Below are 17,122 nucleotides of genomic sequence, written 5' to 3' on the forward strand. Positions count from 1 at the left end.
CATTTCCTTGACCCTGGGGATCTCATCATAGTATTCTTCATAGTTCGCACAGTCATGCACAGGTTCTCCCTCTGTGACTGGCTCAGCAATAAACATAGCAGGGTTCACCATTTTGCATCAGACTATTTTGATTGATGGATTGGAGATAATCACCTCGTAGGCTGATGCTCTCTGAGAAGTCAGCGTACCCTTTGGCTTCTCTAGTATGGCGAATAATGAGTGCTCAACATATAAGGTCATGGAGTACCCCATCACAATGGATGACGCCTTTTCAATGGCGAACGCGGTGGCAGCTAAATTTTGTTCGCACGGGAAATGGCCTTTCATGACCGGGTCCAAATTTCCACTGTAATTTGCTAGGGGTTTATATCCCAGTGAGGTTCGCTGCACGAGTACTGCTGTCATAAAATCGGCATCAGTATGAGAAAACAGATAGAATTCCTCAGCATAATTATGTCCGTGAACAAAGTCTTGATACTGGATGCTTCAGGATACCAGTTTTAGTTTACAAGAGTGTCCTGTTTTTACAGTTTATCAGAGTCTGAGAGTTTGTGTTCAATGCTCTGTGGCTCAACGTGATCAAGCCATCAGTGTCACTGCAGTTCAGAGTATGCGACTTTTTCCTTTATCCTGCGAGTTCGGCTGCACTTTGCGTTTGTTTGAAGGTCTTGTACCTCATTCAGTGCCTGGAGGAGAAGTTCAGTGTACAGCCACAATTTTCACAGCGAGTTCCTTAGTTTATGTTTTCTGCTTGTGCGTCCTTCTTCCTCGCCATAGACCTTGTCTGCACGTGCTGCGGTCCTTCCCCGTTGGCTGTGGATTCCCCGGCAGTAGATGCAGTAGGAGTGCTCTCTCCTATAAAGGGTTTTATGTCGTTCAGGAAGATCCAGGCTCTTCTGCCCTCAAGCTTGACAGCGGACGGAGTGCAGTCCTCTACAATGAAGGGGCCGTTAAACCTTGGCTCGTCCCATTTCCTTCTCGTAAAGTTTTTTACCAGAACTCTGTCTCCAGGGAAGACAAGGGGTGCGCCAAGGCTGAGAGCTGCACCTGCATCAGCACTATCTGCAGTGGTTCGTGCTGTGCTGTCCCCTTTCCACCATCGCTGCAGCTGGCCTGAAAAGACAGTGGTGTTGGATGTGAGACAGTCCAGGTAAGCTTTCATCTCTTCTCCCAGAACCTCCCTAGTTGACTGGGCATCATATCTAGCTCTGTCTCGCGGGTAAGGGGAGTCCTCATCCTTCTCCCAGTAACTATTTTGTGCGGCATAAGATGATGGTCGGAGCCTGGTTGGTTCTGAAGAGCATTCAATGCCAGGGGTAGACAGTGCAACCATCCCTTTCTTAATGTGAGCTTCAACTTGGCTATCCTTTCCTTAAGCAAGCTGTTGATCCGTTCACATATCCCATTTCCCTCTGGATGATACGCCGACAAGAACTTGTGCTTTATACCAAGCAACAAGCTAATCTGTTCGAACACTGCGCTCACGAAATGAGGTCCATTGTCTGATCTCATAACCTCACACACCCCCCATCTAGGGAAGACCTCCCTCACCAGGAATATAGCAGCACAGCTGGCATCGGGGTGTGCACAGGGACCTGCTTGCACCCATCTGGAAAAGGGACACACCACCACAATTAAATACCTGTATCCATTACACACCTGAATCATATCAACATAATTGATATGCAGGTGCCGGAAAGGTCCACTTGGTCTGGGGATGACTCCACTCACTACTTTTAATGTGCGCCCAGAGGTGAATTGTTGGCAGACAATGCAATTTACCATAAAGAATGCAACATGCTCTGCTAAATTCGGTGTAAACTAGTCTTCGGCAAGCGTTGCGGCAAGATTTTCTCTTGTCATGCGAATGGCGTAATGATGCTGTTCTAACGCTACTTTTAGAAGGGCGACAGGCATTACTGGTTTACTAGTGCTGTCTTGCCTCCACAATCGGTCTGAGGGGTTTAAAGAACACCCTCGACGCTTCCACAGATTTTTCTCCTCCTGAGGTGCCTCGCCCTGAAGCTGCATTAACTGAGACTGCCCCATATTACTAAAGGCTTCTGGTGTGGCTCGCGCCACCATCATACGTTCATGGGTACGTGCCACATCCATGTCCATGATTGTTTCAGCTTTGGATGCCATGCACTTGGCTTCCGTGTCCGCTTCATGGTTTCCACGTGACACAAAATCTGTCCCTTTGGTATGAGTGGCACATTTTACGACTGCTATGCCCACTGGGAGCTGTAGTGCTTTTATCACCCTGTCCAGTAAGGCCGCGTGCTGCACTGGCGTGCCGTCCGCTCGGAGGTAGCCCCTCCTTTTCCATTGTGCCAGTCCTGCGTGCACTGTTGACGTCACATAGGCGGAGTCACTGTACACTGTTACTTCCTGGTCAGCGTGATTCTCAATGGCGAGTATCAATGCCACTAGTTCTGCAGCCTGTGCCGAATAGTGAGATGGTATTCGTGTACTGACAAGTACTTGGAATTCTCCATTCACCATGTGTTTGATCACGGTCACCCCTGTATACCTTTGCCCGTCATCTTGGTCAATTCTTGATGACCCATCAATAAAGACGATCTCTCCACTTGGCAGGGCATTTCCTTGACCCTGGGGATCTCATCATAGTATTCTTCATAGTTCGCACAGTCATGCACAGGTTCTCCCTCTGTGACTGGCTCAGCAATAAACATAGCAGGGTTCACCATTTTGCATCAGACTATTTTGATTGATGGATTGGAGATAATCACCTCGTAGGCTGATGCTCTCTGAGAAGTCAGCGTACCCTTTGGCTTCTCTAGTATGGCGAATAATGAGTGCTCAACATATAAGGTCATGGAGTACCCCATCACAATGGATGACGCCTTTTCAATGGCGAACGCGGTGGCAGCTAAATTTTGTTCGCACGGGAAATGGCCTTTCATGACCGGGTCCAAATTTCCACTGTAATTTGCTAGGGGTTTATATCCCAGTGAGGTTCGCTGCACGAGTACTGCTGTCATAAAATCGGCATCAGTATGAGAAAACAGATAGAATTCCTCAGCATAATTAGGAACCCTGAGGACTGTGGCCTTACAAATTGCCCCCTTGAGTTCTGTAAACCCTTTCTTTGTCGCTTCATTCCATTCAATTTCTTCTCTTGTCGCCTGGGCCTTTTTAAGGGCCTCCAACAAGAGCTTGGTATACGAGCTGTAGTCAAAGATCCATGCTCTGACATAGATGCACAGGCCTAGGAAGCTTTGCATTTGCTCTACTGTGCGCGGCTTGGCCGTGTTCATGATAGCCTCAGCCCTTTCTGGGGTTACCTTTTTCCCCTCATGTGAGATCAGTTGCCCTATGTACAGCACCTCCTGTTGGCAGTATTGCAACTTGTCCTTGTCTAGTTTGTACCCCTTCTCAGCCAATATAGTCAACAGCTGGACAGAGTCATGTCGGCATTGCTCTTCAGTGATGCTGCAGATTAGAATATCATCTACATACTGCAAAACAACACTGTCCACGGCAATATTGCTTAGGTCCATTTGCAGGACTCTGTTGAAAATAGATGGAGACTCGCAAAACCCCTGTGGCAGCCTCGTACTTTTCAGGCGCATTTGTCTGAAAGTAAATGACATCAGGTCTTGTGAGTCACGGTATAATGGAATAGAGAAGAATGCATTCTTCAAATCGATCACCATGAAGTATTTCGCTTCAGTGGGTATATTGCACAAATTTGTGGATGGATTACGGACTAGAGGGAACTCGGCTTAGACGATGTCATTCAATGCTCGTAACTCCTGGATTAAATGCCAGGACCCCCCTTTAGATTTCTTCACAGGGTAAATCACTGTGTTGCATGGTGATTCCGACATCACCAGGATGCCCTGTTCTCTTCTAGGTCAGGGTGTTCTTCGAACAGATCGTCTTCGGTGACGTCAGTCGCTCGATACCCTTCTTCAATGGCGACAATCACACACCAAGGCCTGCCTCGTCGTCACATCCTTCAACTAATACTACCTTTCCTTGCACCACGGCAGATTGTATCATTAAGGGAAATACTTGTCCCTCCTCTTCGTGCATAGGTATTCTTGGCCTGCATAGAAACTCATCCGGGGTTCTCATAGTTTTGTCTGCGAGGCCTGGCAGTCCCGCCATAAGCACTCGCATGCCATATGCGAACACTTCTGGTTCCAGTGGTATAGCTCTCATGGCTACACGTCCAGAATATGCTCTGATCATTTCGCACATGTTTGAATAATGCATTCCCGGAGTGGAGCATACTATGCCATCCTCAGTGAACGAGATGGTCATATTCAACTTTGTCATCAAGTCCCGACCCATGATATTCACCGGGGACTGACGAGAATACAATAAGGGTACATTCATGTCGCACTCTCCCACTGAGACTGAGAGTGCATCAGTAAAGGGAACTCTGCTATGAGCTCCAGCAAAACTCTGGGTATCTATGGCCTCGCCGGACAAGGAGAACCTTCCTTCAGGTATGCACGAGCATGTTGCACCCGTGTCAACTAAAAAGGAATATTCTTTCACACCTATGGTGACATTTACCCTAGGTTCCCTGTTAGGGTCTGGTGTCACTGATAGGATAGAACACATCAGATTTCCCTGTGAGCCGTCCTATTTCATATATAGGTTCGGTCCACTGTATACCTGTGGGTTTCCCCCCACCGGAATTAGTGCCCTGAGCCACTTGCGGCAGTGTCTGCTGGGGTTGTCCCTGTGGTACATTCCCCATGTTCTGAGGCTGGACCATTTGCTGTGCACCTTGCTGCAAGCCAACCGCCTGCTGCTGCAGGGTATAGTTTTGTGCACTGCCCTGTTGTGGGGTAGCAGGTTGATTCACCATGCCTGTCCCCAACCCTTGGTTGATCTGCCACATGCTTTGGCTTCTGCACATGCGCGCTATGTGTCCTGTTACTCCACACAACCAACACACTGGCAGCAGTCGGGCCATCTGTCCATCTGGAATAGTCGGACTGACCATCGGTGCATTCTGGATACCATTTTGAACATTCTGTAAACCTCCTTGGTTACCTCTAAATCCTCCCTGATTGCTCTGCCATCCTCTTCCTCCAAATCCCCTTCCTCTCGGGTAATCTCCCGTGTTACCCTGATTGTTTTGGGGTGGGTGAGAGGCACGTTGTGCACTCGATTCAGCTGGACTTGTTAGCATGGCTCCCTTGAGAGCATACTTTGAGAGCTTCCTTTGCACTATCTTCACCTTCTCTCCCTTACGGGTTGCCTCTTTCTTCTGATTCTTTTCTTGCAACAGTCTACAGTAATGGGCAATCGTCAACTGGATTTCGGTCCACGGTTTACCTTCTATTCCTACCATTTTTTTAGCTGTTTTTGCACCAGTTCTGGTAACCCTTGGCACAATATATCATAGAATACAGGGATAGATTTCGTCCAAGACTCATGCGTTTCGAGCACCCAGGCGTCTTGAAAATTCTGGATATAAAGCAAAGTATCCTCTGACTCCTTCATTTTTCGAGTCATTATAGCTCCCATATCAGATGTGTCTGGATATAGCGTACGCAGCGCTTTCCACACTGCTGCTCTACAGTTGTTAAATGGCGCCCCGTCATGAGAGGTGTTAGTTATGGTTACCCTGGGGTACCCTGCCCTTTTCCACATCTCGTCTGCCCTTTCACCAAGTATAGCAATTAGAAGACCCTTGATGTTCCCTATGGCTAGAGTGACGCCCCCCGTCATTTTCTCTAGCTCATGTATCCACTTTCCGGCTCCCGGTGTCAGCATTGGAAGCTTATTTTTAAGATTCTCTGGGTCCATGTGTGGCCATGGAATATATTGCGGTCTTGTTCCCCCCTTTTCTAACAGTGGGAATTGGAATGCGCAATCCTCCTTTTCCTTCTCTATACCTCCTCGGTCTCTTGACTGGGTGGCGTTCCCGCCTTGCCTTCTACCTGGCAATGCCCTTAACCTATCTGTATAGGCAGGTGCCGACGTCCCCCTCTGACCGTGGGGTGTCTCTTCATGTCCGCTGGACCGTCCAGCGGGCTTTGGTGTCCTATTTATGGACCCACTAGCATCCAAACATCGTATTTCTCGGTTCTCTGGGAGTCGCTTTTCACACCGCCCCCCTTCTTCCCCATTGGAGTCTGATTCCGAGTACTCCCAATTTGCACAACTTCTCCCATCATCTTCGTTCTGCCCAATTTATAGTCTATCTAAGGAACGTCCCCTACTCTCACTACTTTTGGTGACATCCTCAGTGTCATATAGCTGAGTGCTCTCTAAGCGCTCACCTTCCCTTCCCTCTTGGGAGATTCGTTCCAGTCCCATCTCATCATATATTTTGTCAATCGCTTCCCCGATGCTTCTGGTGTCGAAGTCATCATCAATATTTGTCCCACTTGTACCTGGTACCGCATCGCTTGCAGGAAAGAACTCTTCTATGTCTTCTCAGTCTACAACAGGATTGGGTTTTTTCACTTCCTGTTGTAAATATTCTAAATCTGGCGCCCTTTGCCTGCGTTTACGTTCTGTTTCCTCATCCATTTCTATTTGCTTCTTCGCTTCCTTTCTAGCCTTATCAACTTCCCTCATCCATTCATGTCTATGTTCCTTTGTCCTTCTACTTTCCTCGTCTTCTCGCGTTTTTACCTTTCTTTTGTGCACTCCCTTCTCTTCCTCTAACCTTAGCATGTTCTGCCTGTACTTTTCATAGGCTGCATATTGAGTGCGACTGAGTGGTATACTTTCCTCTTCGCGATATAGTTGTTCTCGCCTCAACCTATCCTTCTTTCTTGCCCTCTCGTTTCTTATGACCACATCTTTTTCCCTTTCCTTTCTTTGCGCTTCATCAGACCGTTCACTCGGCCTTGCACCATCACTTCCTTTTCCATCTAACTTCAACAGTATCTGCCGTCCCATCCATTCGTCCTTTGTAAATGTTAACTCATCGGTTCCTTTCCACTTCTTTCCCTCTCTCACTCTATCGAGAGGTGCACTCATTTGTGCCTGGTCCTTCCTTTCCTCACCTCGCCTCTCTTTTTCCCATGGGACTGTGGAGGCTGAGTCAATTTCCTGTTCCTTCTCTTTCGTCTCGTTACTGCTACACGCAGGTGACACATATGCAGGGTTGCTATAACCTGTGGCTGCCTTAAGTTCTCTTAGTGGGTAAAGACCCTCCGACTTACTTCCCTCAACAACTGGTTCCGGCGGGGCAGGTGGCGCGGTAGGCGTCTCACCCCCCTCCGTACATACATTTAATATCCAGTCTGTGGGGGGTTCTTCTTCTTTTACTTGTTCAAACATTTTCCAGAGCTCGATAAAAGCAAGGCCTTTTTTGAGCTTCTTCCCGCTATATGTGGCATGTAAGAAGGTGGTCATGTGCTGTAAAACAGCCTTAGACAATGACCCATTTTGGGGCCATGGCATAAACATTTTATTTGTGGTGCCCTTAACCCACTCCTGGCTATATTTCTTCAATTTTGTTGCATGCTTTGGCAACTGCTTGCACAAAAAGCAAGTGGGGTAACTTCTTCGATTCTTAATTTTGTCATCAACAATGTTCATAAAGTTTTTCGACTTTACGCTATTATGAGCAAGCACCACATACGCGAGCTCCAATCCGATTTTCCCGCAAAATTTTATACCAACAGTTTTACTCAAAACACATCAATTCAGTGGCGATACCCTCTCATTTACAGAATCGCGTAAAGCAAAAATACATTGCCATCAATTAATAACACAATAATTCCACATTCAGCATAAACAGGACATATAGGACAGACGCTTGACAGACTAGACGGACACCAGCTGATCATACGTATACCTGCCTTCTAATTATTACCCCGTCATGGGATTTGAACGAACCCCATTCCTACGTCTTTAAACATAAGCGTAGCCTAATGTCCCCTGTCTGTGGGCTCTGGGTTCACGTCCCTTCTGACCACTCTTTAAAGGGCAGGAGCAAGGTGAATTTTACAGTTTTATCTCGGGTGCCCCCGGTATTCCTTACAGTTTTTTTCTCGGGTGCCCCCCCCCCCCGGTATTCCTTAAAGATTTTTCTCGGGTGCCCCCCCGGTATTCCTTACAGTTTTTTCTCGGGTGCCCCCTGATATTTCTTACAGTTTTTTTTTTCTCGGGTGCCCCCCGGTATTCCTTAATGTTTTTAATTTCAGGTGTCCCCCTAGTATTTTTTTCCAATTACTTCAGGTGCCCGGGTTTTTACCCTCTATATCTCTACAGTCTTTCCTACTTTTAACTATATTAATCTTCTCCACCACCCTCCGTTACCTTTCCCCTTCTTACTCTAAGGCCTATAAGACCTTTGTCCGGATAACGAGTTTCGTTGTTTTCACTCACCGATTGCCTCTTTTCCTCTCTGGAACTTCAGGATCACCGCCCCTTCCTCTTCCTGCTTTTATGGTTTTCGTCCGATCCGCTGCCAGTGGGAATGAGAAGGGTTATGCTTGGAAAGGCGGGTTCCTTCAGACCCACTGCAGATTTTTTGGGAATAATTACACTATCATTGTCCACGGGGAGCTTCTCAGCCTACTCAGCCGGAATAGCGAAAGGACTCGTGATGTAACCGAAGGCCCAGAGTTACTTTGTGCCGTCTGTCTAAAGGTGTCTTATACTATATCAATCGATAATCTATAATCGATGGCCGAAACCACCCTCACGCTACCAAGTGTTGACGAGGAGAGGAAATTACTGATGGGCCCATTGGTCAGTACTCACCCTCGAAAACTAGTAATGCATGATAGCTGCACCATGTGAGGACAGAGTGCAGGATTCACATACTCAAGCAGGATTCAATAATCAGGACTCAGTAAATTGGCAAAGGGAAGTCTGTTTAATGATACATACATCAGCAGATGGAAATCAGCAGCATCACGTCCACCTGCCTCACCCCGACTTCCTCGAACTTTCGTCCAACAGCCTCTTTTATGGGCAAAATCCATCATCATTGATGTCTAATTCTACAGAAAATCATCATGCAATATAATTGGTTGGGAAAGGTAACTTAAGTATAGGTGCTATATCTGTATATGGAAATAACGCAAGTGGATTGGATAACTCTTATCGGGTGGGCATCTACGCCCTTCCCTCTACAACACACATGATTGACGGCATTACAAGTACGACGTCTCATTGGTTACAGTGTCTATAGGACCCTAGATTACATGGTCCCTTGTGATTGGGCAAGTTACACCCCTAGTCATAAATCTCCATTTTAATTAGCAGCATGCAGAGTAGACACCCCGGTGCCTAGTGTCCCAAGATTCACCCTTTCTCCCTTCCATCAATCAGTGTTTTAGGGCTATGTGTCAACTAGTTGGCTGGGAATGGCCTCGGATCTGTAGTCTCTTAACAGTAAAAGTTATGGCACCCTCTGGTTCTGGATGACATCAGGCGGTGGTATATCTTCACGCCTGTCTGGTTATGTGCTGGTCCACCATGAATCTGCTTCAGTTTCCAACCTTTTGTGCATTTAATTATGTGTGCGCTTGGCCACCTGCATGGGCCTCTCTTATCTTGACCTTCACGGGAGGGCTGGTATTCTCTGTAGTTGGAGTCTCGTGAGCTCATGCTCACCTCCCCTTCTCTGGTTGACCTCGATCTCCCCGGCATAAGCCTCTCTTTGTTGAGTTTCGATTCTGCTCCTTATCTCGTCTTTGTTGGGTTTCTAAACTCAGCCTGTCAGGCCTTTGGCCGCCTGGGTACATTTCTGCTTTCACAAAATGGAGTCGCACGTGTACATTGTGCAGTATTGAGGTAGATATATGGTTGGCGCTAGCCGCTCTATTCTTCTACTAAGTATTGTAGGCAGTATCAATTTCTTAGCATCTTGCGTTTCAAGCTTATTTACACACATTCAACAGGACAGTTGCTTCCATCTTGTCTCATGGCACCATTCTCTTACGTTTTAACAGTGTCTCTCCCCTGCATCCATTATCATTATTCTTGCAGTTACTAGTATTGGCATATGTGCTTTCAGTAGCCAATTCCGTTTGTTCTCGGGGCTGCTCGGTCCCTTGGTTTATTTCCTTTGGCCTTCCATTAAGGCTTTAGGGGTCTCCTCGTGGACTGTGTGCAGGTATTCCTCACTTCGCATCAGTGGCTGGTAAGGCTGTCTCATAGGGTACTGTGCTGCCCAGGGTTGTCACATTATGGCTGCTTCAACCGGTATTGATCTCCTTATGTACACGGGGCAGAGTCCCAGTGCGGCTCTCTGTTGGTTCATTTGCTCCTCATACGTTACGTACTTCGGCAAGTACCTTACTGGCAACTCGCAATGGGGGCAGGGGTGCAGGTCATGGAATGGGGGGCGTGCAGTGATGATTGCCAACACCTGGTGTAGGCAATGTGACTGAGTGGCCTGTGAGACACCCCCCACTATGGCAGTTGTCCACTGAAATGACCCAGTGGCCAAAAAATGCAGTACATTGATCACCTTCTCCAAGGGGCTCAATGCTTGGGAGCACAGAGTGGGTGATGTGAGTTCATCCTCCCACTCCCTGACCAGCTCTAGGAAGATATGAGGTGAAAACCTATACCTGCCATAGACCTGATCATCAGGCATCCCAAAAAGGCTGGACTGGGCAAAAAAATGCGGGGCCTGGTTATTCTCCTCCTCCTGTGGTGTCCTACGATCACTGCTGCGAGGAACGAGGCATTCATTGTAGCTGTATATGCTTGTTTGTTGTTTGCGTGCACTTTTATGCTGCGCTGGGGTGCTTCTGCCTGCTTTCGTATGGCGGACATAATTGTGCGTGTGCGTGTGTTTTGTTTTGCGCGGGTTTTCCGTATTCGATTCCATGAATATGTGCAGTTTGTGTGCGTATGGGTGTTCCATGTACTTCCCAGCGGTACTTCCCCAGTTACGCCGTTATTCTCACGTGTTGTTCCCCATTCCACGTGTTCCTCCCCTTGTTCCGCCCCCTTTTTGATGTGTGCGCTGATGTTGTGCGCTTTCGCTGTGCGCATCGCGCACGCCATTCGGGATGTGGTTTTGATGTGTGCGCCGGTGTGCGCCACGCGCGGATTTGGCGCACATCCCCGAAAATACATGCGCAGGGCCTTCCATGAATCGCACGCATGCGATTCGCACACGTACGCCGGCTTTTTCACGCTTGCACCAGCTTGCGCCACTGATTTCGGCGCACATTTATTCCATGAATTACCCCCATAGTATCAATACTAAGGTGTCCAATTCACTAACAGAGAGCCGAGGAACAAAACAATAATATCTCACACAATAATCTCTATGCCACTATGGGATAAATAAACACATTCTACAGTTCATAGAAACATTTATGGAAAGAAATTAATCAATACATCAGTTAGCATAAAAAGCTGCATCATCAATAGTACAGAATTATTCACAAATAGATTGTTCAATCGCTTTTAAAGGCAAGGTTTTTAATCATCCAAGATTAAAAACATACAAATCAAGACAATTATGACACTGTTACGTACAATTATACAAAAGCACTAATAAGATAGAGCAAGAATTGTGAAACGATGAAATGTAAACAATAATAAATAAATGTATAAGTTATGTTTTAAAGTGCCAGGGATGATTATGCTCGTCCTTTTTGCATAGACTTGCATAATAGCCTGGCACATAAGGGGTTAAAGTGCATTGATCGGGAAATGTGCATCATAAACAGAATGGCATGTGCAATAACCATATTGTATTGTCAATCCATACAAATTACCACATAGACAAAAAGGTGTTTGTTACACCCATTTTCCATAATTGAACTGCCGACTAGTGCTCACTATTTTCAACGATTAGCCAAAATGACTTTATAGACTTTGCGCACTTCTTCAAGGATAATAATCATATCAATAAAAGACCACTGTTAGATGGGACTGTTATCCTATTTAATACATCTGTATTTTCAATTTATTTTCATTTACATACATATCAAATACTCTATTATGTGTGTATAGGCAAATAATGAAAGGTAGATAGACATTCTGTCAATCTAAAAGGACTCAAATTCTTAACCTCTGTTCTAATCACCACCTCTGATGTCATGTACTTAAAGGAGCTCATTTTCAAATGAGCATAATGGAAATGTGTGGCGTGAAAGGGTGTTATGCCATACATTTACGTTACGGCTCATTTTCATCCATTTGTCTCACGGAGAGGAGGAGCGGAACACAGCTTGCATTTCCTCTGCCTCCCTTCCTCTCCGCAATACAAATTCCCCAGCATTTGAACGTGCATGCATTTCCATACCGACGTAAATGCTGGGGAATCCCTACGGAGCCCGCTGGCTTTATGCGCCAGCATAAATCAGACAGATTACATAGGGATTGTTTGTACACGCTGCCTACCATGCTTGCATGGTTGGCAGGTTTACAATTACATGCTGCCTATCAGTCTCTCATGGGAGGCAGCGGTTACTCATTTGCACGGTAGAGTGGAAACGTTCATGACAAAAGGCAGCGTACACATATGTATACGTATACACCGCCTTTTACCCTGCACTCCACCAGGCAAGTGACCACATTGTAGTGGCAAAGAGCCACCTATGTGTATTTCTGCACATAAGGGGTCACCACTGCCAAATTACGGTTTAGAGAAACATGAGCGCCAAAGTAGTAACTGATTCCTTTAGGGTATATCCCTTGTATAATCAGCATCAACCACAAACCATATGGCGATGCCTGTAAGATCACATCATGTAGAATATGAATTAAGATCTCATGTATTATTAACTCACCATAGATTTTCTGCATCGTTAAATACAATACAGAGCAATTCATGATCAATGTTCACTAATCTGATGGTGGACCGGACACTGTGTCATTCTACCATAACATTTATCACATGGATAGAATTGTACTGTACACACAAATCACCCAGACCACCACAAATATTGTTCCCAGAACTGATTTGGTACTGTACATATAAACACTAAGCCCAGCACTGTGCACACACTGCTCCAGAAATGCACCCACATACTTAACTATGCTGTCATCCAAAGCAGTGTATTTATTAGTGACAACATATTTCAGCAAACCTAAATATTCCGGTGTAGAAAGGTCCCTGTGCCCTGCTTGCCTTTTCCAATAGGGCACGCCTAAATGAGACCTGCACCTAAGGTGCTGTGCTGAAATGGCCAATGACGAAAGAGGGCATACCGTCCAAATGTTGCTTACTTCTGGCCTTTGTCCTCTAGCTCCCCCACAGCATTTTGGCAGCTGTGGATGCCCTGATTCTTCTTGTGCAGCGCATATGCACCCAGGCACCTTCTGAGCACCCCTGACATTTTCCTCTGACAACAGACACACAGTGCACATGTGAGGGCTACAAGCCTTCAATGGCATTCTGCAGTCAAGCGTTTGTATTTATGAGAGGTGAATGATGCTAACTCCTGTGGGTGACAGGTGGCAGAGCCAAGGGATCGAGCTTGAATCACTCAAGGTGGTGGGCGGAAACTACTCAGCCCCCTGAACTCGCGTCTTCCATTTACTCATTGGTGCTGTCAAAGGGCAGTATGTGGGTGATGTCACGCAGTCTGCTGTGAGTACTCTGTGAGATCAACCTGCATCCTCTGTCACTTCCAGCAGCTGAAGCATGCTTCACCTATGTCACATACAGGCACACAGTGTGAGAAACGAAAGGGTGTCTCACCTGCTAGTCCCCGGGAATCTCTCTCTCAGGTGGCCAGGGCACTGCCATCGCCTTTGGATCCAGACCGTGGGGGTGGACCAGTGTGGGAGGATCACCTGGGTGAGGAATCTGCAGGGAGACAGGGTGAGGCAGCCAGTGGTGAGACTAGGTTTCCTGCCTTTCCTATACCTATGATTCCTCCTATTTCATAGGATTCTCCAATGTCCCAACTCCCACCCGTTTCCAAACAAACACTAGGCCGAGGAAGAGGGTGACTGAGAGTAACAACACTAACTTTTACTCATCGCATTGGACATGTTCCTATAATTGGGTCAGGCACAATCAAGTACTTAACTATAAGTGCATACACCAGATGCCAATTAGCTCTCCTCACACAGATACAATTCAGAACATAGAAACACATTCTGAGCAAGGTGGAACACAAGTAACTTCTGGGGCGAAGGCAAACCTACTAGAGCAGAGCAACGAACGAGGGACATGAGCCACGGGAGGAGAATCCCAGGAGTTCCATGCAGGAGGTCATTGCCTCCAAAAGGCCACGAAAGACACATGGATAAGACTGAGTACCAAACTTGTTTCAAGGATGCCAGCGACACTCCCGGGTGAACGGCACAGTTGGGGAGGCAAGGTCAAGCCTGTGGTACTAACCTTGACTCAAGGATCAAAGCAGCCTAGAACAAAAAAGAAACACACACAACCGGTGAGTTGGCAAGCAACGTGAGAGGCCGGTGTGTGCTAGAGAAATATTGAAGTAGCAACATTTTATCACACAATTCAAGGCTGCACGCATGTGGATGAGATGCGAAGAAAGGCAGACCAGCAAATGAATCTTAAAGTAACGATAGCTGTAAAGTCAGCGATACTGAGTAACAGAATGGTCCGGTGAAAGGAAGTAGCCCACTCGTAAAAGTCTCAGTGAAAAGTGAAAAGTTTATAATGACAAAGTGAATGAACTGTAAAAGCGAGGTGATTGAAATTGACCCCGAGAAAGGGGAGAGTAAAAAGGGGAACGTTGAACTTTGGTGCATAATACAGTGTACTACCCAGACCAGGAAGCACTGATGTAAATTATATAGAAGTATGAGTTATAAGTTGGAAAGTCAAAGTGGTCCTGCGGAGGTCTGAAGAAAAAGCCACACACATTCGAAAGTCTTCGACATCAGGAAACTGTCCGTGAGAGGGAGACTGAAGGTATAATCAGTTAGGTGAAGGGAACCCCTAAAAGAGGCGAAGAAGCTTGGGGAAGGGAACCCCTGAAAGTGTTTTATTTTTCTGTGAAAGGTCTGAGTCCGATTGAGGGAGACCGATGTGAACTTTGCTTTAAGAGGTGTGAGCCCAACAGAGGGGGACCGACGTGAACTGTTTGGTGAACTGTGTTTGAAGATTGGAAAGAAAGACTTTAACGTATAGGGCCAGGTGGGCCTCAATCCATGTATTGAACTGCCTTTGTGTTAAGAGCCAGAGTGTGTCATCTTGCCTACAGGAACCACCTTACTCCGTGCTGTCCAACGTGGAGAGGAGAGCTGACTCAGCCATATTTATTTTTTTATTTTTGAAGACTGACTTTCCTTTATACACTTATTCTCCTTTTCACACTTTTTTAACACAATATAGGCAGGCATTAGGTTTTGTTAGTATAGGCCATTTTGATTTGACTGACTCAACTAGGATTGTTTTGTTTATTATTTGATGTACCAGACTATGCCATTCCTAGTTATAGGGCAAAGTAGGATTTCTCCAACCACCTTGAAACTTCAATAAAGGTTTTACAAATTGTACCTTTTGTGTCAGTATCATACCTGTGATATCCTGCCTCCCTTACAACAGGGATATAGGGGCCAACAGCAGCACATGCAGTCATACCATCAGATGCAGAAGGCAGGGAACCCGTAGATACACACAAGCAGATATGCGGAAAGCACAGCGGATTAGTAATGTACACTGGAGACATACAAGAGTGGTTCTTGTTTCATTTAATGCACAAGCAAAACCATTATTATTTACTGATACTGGTTCAGATACACTCCGATACAGATGCAGGGTAGCTATTACCGCACACAACGTCCTACCCCTAGCGCACAGATGCACAAATAGTCAGATGATCCCATGCATCGCGTGCCAATCAAAGACAGCCAGGCCTGGCTGAAGAGGTGTGGGTGTCCAATACAACAGAAGGGATAGGGACTGCCTTGCTTAAAGCAGAAAACAATCTAAGGCACCTCTGGGGTGCATACATTATAATGGAAACATAGAAATACAGCCGGGCGTTAATAGCCGCCAATAATTATTACAAGATGGCCAGCCAGCGGGGAGCTGAAACACTGAATGCCCACTGAAAATATATAAATCCTTCTTTGTCAGCAAGTGGCTGATGTGGAGGAACTGTTGTTAAATGGCAACAAGGTGATAAGACTTCCGTATATCCCGAGGGAAGTGGCAGCTTGTAAGGCGAGCGTTGCAAAGCGAACATTTAAAGCCGCAGAACGAAAGGAATATAGAAAGGAATATATTGGCCTATTATAAAACTGCTGACTAACAATGTGGGAGCAGTTGCTGCCCCTCCTCCCCCCCATGCTCGAGGCCCCTTTCAACTGAAAATGTTTGTTTAAAGGGCTTAGTGCTGCATGATGTCTCTTTATTCAGAAACAAAAGGAGAGACTGAGCCCTCCAGCCCTCCTCCTGTTTCCGAGTTCAGAGTCAACTGGCAGCCAAGTAGCCGAAGCCACGGTTACACTGGCTGTCTGCACAGGTCAGTAGTGTAGCCGAAGCCACGGTTACACTGGCTGTCTGCACATGTCAGTAGTGTAGCCGAAGCCAGGGTTACACTGCCTGTCTGCACATGTCAGTAGTCTAGCCGAAGCCACGGTTACACTGGCTATCTGCACATGTCAGTAGTGTAGCCGAAGCCATGGTTACACTGGCTATCTGCACATGTCAGTAGTGTAGCCGAAGCCACGGTTACACTGCCTGTCTGCACATGTCAGTAGTGTAGCCGAAGCCACGGTTACACTGGCTAACTGCACATGTCAGTAGTGTAGCCGAAGCCACGGTTACACTGGCTATCTGCACATGTCAGTAGTGTAGCCGAAGCCACGGTTACACTGGCTGTCTGCAGATGTCAGTACTTCCAAAGTGCTGACACCTGCAGGCAGTCTGTGTAACTGGGCAGCGCTTCAGCTACATGGCTCCCTGAGGTGTCATCATGGCTGGTGCTAGTCTGAGCGGGCCTCGTCAGTGCCCCGGCTTGGGGGCCCTTTCTGGAGACTGCTGGGGATTGGACCAGGCTAGCCCCGTCCCAGTTAAAGCCCTGTGCAAAAACATTCTCAACGACACACCCAAATCACTAATACTTGTATTAATAGATGCCCCCTCACTCGTGCACACTAGAACACACGTGGATAACCAAACATTCCAATACTGAGAGGTCAATGTGCTGTTGCACAAATTCTCACATATTCACATTCAATCCAACATATGTAAATAATGTATCGT

Source organism: Ambystoma mexicanum, chromosome 1p (assembly GCF_040938575.1).
Source record: "Ambystoma mexicanum isolate Mex_15411 chromosome 1p, UKY_AmexF1_1, whole genome shotgun sequence".
In the NCBI taxonomy this organism is placed as follows: domain Eukaryota; kingdom Metazoa; phylum Chordata; class Amphibia; order Caudata; family Ambystomatidae; genus Ambystoma; species Ambystoma mexicanum.